Source organism: Trachinotus anak, unplaced genomic scaffold (genome assembly GCF_046630095.1).
Source record: "Trachinotus anak isolate AG129_WGS33_773 ecotype Australia unplaced genomic scaffold, CSIRO_AGI_Tana_v1 ptg000003l, whole genome shotgun sequence".
NCBI lineage: Eukaryota > Metazoa > Chordata > Actinopteri > Carangiformes > Carangidae > Trachinotus > Trachinotus anak.
Genome location: NW_027273854.1, coordinates 22,546,779 through 22,552,886, shown reverse-complemented (window position 1 = coordinate 22,552,886; position 6,108 = coordinate 22,546,779). Strand labels below are relative to the sequence as shown.

Sequence of the window (6,108 nt, the reverse complement as noted above, 5' to 3'; positions counted from 1 at the left end):
CAATTACTCAAAATATTTCAAGGTAGCACTAGCTTTTCAACACTGACCTACTCCACTAACTCAGTTATAAATTGAATTAAAACAAATTTACCTGTGTCCTGAACCGGGGACCAGAGCATGTCTCTGGTGTACTCCACCTGGTCTCTGCCTCTCCTTCCCCTCTCCTCTTCATGCCTGATTTCAAAGGCCCCTAATCCTGCAGGATCATCCAGGTCATTGTGGAGCTGGGCCAAGAATGATCCAAGCGGCTGTGCATCACCAGCATCCATGATGGCTCTCGGGCATGCCACTGTGCCTGGGACCTAATATAGGCAGTCACAAAAAATACTTATTTTTCTTGAATGCAAAATGTCATGATTTAATAGTCTAACTGGTTCTACTCTCTTATTAAGAGAGAAACATGTTAAAGTAGTAGACTAATGGACCTTTTACGGCCAAGAAGTTCACATTTTCCTTCTGGAAAATCTTGGACAGGCGAGCAAGATGTGGCAACACATCAGCCTGGAGATAGAGTGCAGCAACAAAGCGGTAGGTGCAGCAGAATCCATAGAGACCCTTGGCCTGTGGACACTTGTTGGTCTCTGTCTCCTCTGCCAAGGCACCCAGTACTGCACTGAGGTTTCTTTGCAGAGTGCTGACTGCCAGGTGCTCTGACAGCCAGCGTGTGTCCTTCACTTGCTAAAAAATATTTCAGCCGTTAAGATAAAAGATTGAGACAGAAAGTATTTCTATGCACAATAATGCCCAGTGTTAAAAGTATGTGTTTCTATGATCTCACCGTTACTTTTTAAGTCCTTAAGGCCCAAGGACTCCGCTGCAGCTTTCAGAACAGCAGTTCTGTTGGCGCTGTTACGGAAGTATAGGTGGAGCTGCTGCAGGTGGTCCCTGTAGGTAGCCATGTATGGAACCTCAAATGAGGCATCTCTACATACCAGGGCAAGACGATGGGCAGCACAGGCAACTGGCAGCAACCAGGGAAAGGCATCCTGCAACTGCTTTGCTACACCATGCAACCTTCCTGTTACAAGAAAAGAAAAAGATATATCAAAACAAGTAACAAATTCATGTTCTCTCTAACCTCATGCTCACCAGTTATACTGTAAAACACGCTGTAAAAAAAATCTGCTTGCAAGCGAGTTCATACCAGTCATTACAGCAGCTCCATCTGTTCCTTCACCATAAAGTTTTTCGGTTGGAACTTTTTTTTTGTCCAGCACCTCCTTTATGGCTGCTACAGTACTGTCTGCCTTCCCACCAGTAACCTGCACCAGCTCAAGAAACTGGCTGTAGAGTTGGCCTTCTGCGCTCATATATCTGAAAAACATTTTTAAAAAGACATCTTCAACATATCTGTATTACTGATTCAGTCATTAATTATTGTCCTCTCAATAATACCTGACATGCAGATCTAGCTGCCTCTTCACAGAGACATCTGTGCTCTCATCCACTTCCAGCCCGATAGCCACAGAGGACTGGATGTCTTTGAGGACTGGCTCCTCCACCACTGCAGCTAAGATCTCCAACATCTCATCTGTTATTATATGAGACCGGTAATTGGTAGTTTTTCCAATCTAAAAGTAAATTATATTAAATATAGTTTTGAGATTGAGGCAAGCTGACTTGCAGTGATGATATGCAAATATAAACAATACACAGTAGTAGCATGATAATAATTTACCTTCAGCTTTTTAAAATAGTCACATCCTAGCAACTCAGCTAGCTCAAGAAGAGCTGGATAATTTGTGTGATGTGCTCGTTTTGTTAAATAGTAGAGGCATTTAAACCCCCCGATGATTGCCTCATGCTCCAATGACTGGATCAAAGGCAACCACAACAGAGGAACCTATACAAAGCAGGTACAAATATGTTCATGCAAGACAAAGCAGGTCGTACTTAAGATGATCTGATCCATCAATTTAAATGACTTCCTATTAATTCACCTTGTGCCAGTAAGGCCTGAGACCTCACACTCTGTTTGTGGTGCTCCGTACTCATGTGCCTATCCAGGTAGTCAACTCGATAAAGTTGACAGCCTGCCTCAATGAATGGCCGCTTCTCTGTTCCCCTTTTTGGTGCCTGCTTATGCTGCCGACATAAGCGGCAGAACATTCCTATAGGGACAGAGTAACGTGGCATTATTGATCATTGCTCTTAGAATGGAAATACACTGAATTCATTTATTTATTTATTTATTATTTAATAGAAATATTGACATGTATATTATGCACAAAAAAAACAAGAAAGGAAAAAAAGATGCTGATCACTCACCATTATCAGTGTGGTAGAGCCATGAGTGGAACCGGCTATTTTTTCCCACCCATTCAGGGTCCCATCCTGATAGCCTGTGCTTCGCTTTTTGTTTTTCTTGCAAGTCATTCAAGATTTCTCCTCTGTTCTCATCTCTCTCTCCTGCACCTTCACCCAGCTGCTGTGCTCTGCTCTCCTCTACTTTGTTTAACAACTCCTCTCTGTCTAATGTTACTTGTCTAATAAGATTGCATTAAAAGTGTGAGTAACGTAACGCTAACAGCGTTATAGAGTTTACACTCACATCACACCTGATTACAAGTGCGAACATTAAAATACTATTTTTTACCTAACCATCATCATTTACGAGTCAGTAAAAGGCTTATGATAGGCTACCTGACGAGCGTCTTCTTCATCTGTTGTCTTTCTCTTCTTAGAGAAGTATCTGAACAAGCTCATCTGAAAATGCAGTCAGCAGTTAATACATAATGACGTGTTTCTCTGTTTGGCAGGAAATGTCGTATTAAAATCCCAATATTTTACTCAAAGGATGAAGAGTAAGGCTGTCAACACATGCTAATTTAATTGTCTTGCCATTATCCATTACTGTCCTATAGAGAAAACAAAGAGACGGAATCATACCTTGCAAAAAGCCAAAAAGGCTATGTATACTGGCTTTTTTGGCACCATATAGCAGCTCTTCTGAATTATATAACAAAATGGTGCTAAGCTGAGGTATTGGTACTATTCTGTCCAGTCAAGTAGCAAATGCAGCTCTGACCACTCATTGTGTGCAGGCAGCCTTGTTCTAATCAATACCTAGGAGAACCTGGGGGTAAACCAACCTATGGCGACCTGGTGATGATGATGTAATGTACATGTTTGAAAGCATCAAGCAGCAAAGGTGTGCTTACAAACCATGATACCACACAGTTACAGAGTATTTATCCTCGGCAGATTTATGAAGCTATCCTTTTAAACAAAGTTTAAACTGACTGACTTATGAGATTAGTATAGCTGTGAGGAGTTGGTTTATGAAATGCACTTACCCAAACAATGTAAGGTCCCCTTAGGGGTTCAAAATCAGATACTGGAAAACCCTGCAATAAGAACAGAAATACAAATAAAGGTTTATGAATTTTGATGTTCCATCCACTCTACATTAACTACATGTATGAGTGTGAGAACAGAAATCAACCAGAACAGTCACATTACATGAATCAATGTAGCACCAACATAATGAATTTGTTTGGTGCATCATCCTACATCACTGATTTCTTCTGCAATGATGTTTAAGAGCTGAGCTCATGACACAGTCAAAATACTGTGTGCTTTGTTAACTCGCACACTAGAATTTGTGATGAAACCAGAACAAAAATGAAGCATGGTTGAGGGGTTTGGTCGTTTCCTTCACTCTCTGTGGTGGTGCTGAACCAGTACGGGTGTAATATATGTTGGGCCTCTGGGCTGCGCTGTGGGAGCTGCCGACGTCTCCGCCATTCATTCATTGTTGCAGCGACAACCGAGCCAACGCCGGCTTGACCTTCTGTTGTGGACGTTTATAATCAGTCAGTCATGTTTGAAGAATGTAAACAAGAAACAAATGACCGACAGATAAATCATATTTTGTATGAGTTTCCCCGCAGTTGTTGTTGTTGTTGTTGTTGTGCGTGAATGAGTTCACTGTAAACTTACTGCTACTGTTTATACTCTGTGTAGGAGACACTTCAGTGAGCAGAGCCAACACTGGCTACAGTCGCAACGTCAAGTTTACTGGACTGCGTCGTGTAAAACGCTTGCGTTGTTTATTTATTTAGCACCAGTGTCTCCAGGGTTTTTAATGCTGAGTGCGACGTATCACGTGTGCTTTACTGGTAGATTTGAAACAGAATAATGGTTTAGAATGAACATTTATCTGAGTGTGGAGGAGGAAACAGATAGATTCAGTAAACACTGGAAATATACTATACATTACTTTTTAGACCTATGTTCCAGCTGTTGTGTATATACTCTTGGACAAATGTATACATATCTTTATATATTTTTGCATATTCCTGTGCCCATATAATGCACTTACTTCTATTTTATATGCTTCTTATTTATATTTTATATTTTTGCTTTAGTATAATTATAAATAAACAAGTTTGTATATATTTCTGATTCTGATAATATGCTGACAGTAAAAGGACCACTGCTGATATTTATTTAAACTTCCTAATCCCTGTCTATGATGGATAAATATACAGGACTCAATAATCTTTTTTCATGGCAGGCAAAATGCACAAGCAAGATTTTTCCCTGGGAGAATCAGTGTTGTGTTTCGCAAGGGACCACTTGGATATCTCCTCCAAGATCCCACCGATGCAGCCAGACTGATAAAGAGCAACCCATCTCTACAGGACGGGTCTGCACCTGTAAAGGAGGAGCTGGTCCGACAGAACGCCCTCACTGTGGTCCGTCAGAGAGGAGGGGATGCTTCAGACAGAACAGAGGTGCTTGGAGAATACATCCTGCAGTTTGGAAAATATAAGGGGAAGTCGTTCCGCTGGCTTCTTGAGAATGACATGGGGTATACCATCTACCTGATCAAGAACCAGCAGAAAGAAGAGGCTGCAGGAGTCTTCGTGGCAGAGGGGCACAGCAAGGATAGCCTACTGTCCTTTGTGAGTTACGCCCTCAGCTTTAAAGACATCCAATCTCTTATTCAGTTTGAGTCAAAAAAGCCAGTTGCAACAACAACAGCAGCATCAGAGGACGACCAGCTGGTTGGTTTTGGCTCTCGTGCTAACTGCACCTGGCGAGAGATTTGGGACAGCAGGGACGATGGCTTTGCAGCCTTCATACTGAGGAAAAGCTGCACTCCTCTCTGATGACACACGTCACATAATCCTGCTGAAGCCATGGGTGGGTCTTGTTTTTCTTTCTTTTTCTTCATTCAAAACGGTGTACAAGGTGTCAAGGAAGCACTTTAGTACTTTACTACACCAAAGGATAAAAACTTTAATAATTTCAGTCGTGATTTTATGCACATGACCCTGAGACATATTTTTCTAATATTGTAATTCTTTTGTGTTTGCATCACAGAAATGGATGAAGATGAAGAGCTGGAGAGAGCATCAGTGGACAACTCTGGGACCATGAACTATTTTCCCGAACCGACTTTACCGACCGAAATGTTCTCATGTTGACCACGTTCTGGTCGTGTTTGTGTTCTGGTGTTCTGCTTGTTGTCCCAGTGACTATGAATTGATACCACTCATCATGAGGGTAAGTATCAAGCCTTATTTTCTTATGTGGTTGAAATGGGGAAAAACTGCTGGTTACTAACCCTTGAATGCATGTGTTTGTGAGTTGTTGTTGAGTGCCATGTTGCTTTCCCTGCTCAGGCCAAACAGTAATTACTGTGACAATTGAATATTGAATGATTAAAATGTAAATCTAAGAAACACTACAATGCACATTGTTGTAAACACTACATGATGCATTATTTTACTGTATAAGATAAGCAGGTGAAGTAACAAATGGGTGACCTTTGTTTTTACTAACAATAGTTTTTGTAAATTGCCAAAATATAAATGACTGACATGACTTTTTCTGTTGCAGCACCATGTGCTACACCGTCTGCACCAGCTGCACCGGCTTCAGAGGTGGATGGTAAATACATCATATTTTTCTATTTATCAATTTAAACCTTTTCTGTAATATTTACTGTCAATTATTTCTGTTACACCCAAACCCAGGAGTCATTACTTTTACCTCCCTTCCCTCCCTGCAGCCTCAGCTCTACCGTCTATAAAGAGACCTGTGCCCATTCCTCGGGAACTGTTGTGCCTTATGCCGGAAACAGAAGATCCCCTGCCC

General features: G+C 41.3%; 1 long non-coding RNA gene across 1 annotated transcript; it reads right to left on the bottom strand.

Moving 5' to 3' along the window:
• Positions 1-755: 755 nt before the first annotated feature.
• Positions 756-3,885, bottom strand: LOC139608938 (uncharacterized). Its single transcript, XR_011685117.1, has 3 exons — positions 2,644-3,885; positions 1,396-1,571; positions 756-1,314 (listed from the first exon to the last, which is right to left on the bottom strand). It is a non-coding gene; the product is annotated as an uncharacterized lncRNA (long non-coding RNA).
• Between the last annotated feature and the right edge of the window lie 2,223 nt (positions 3,886-6,108).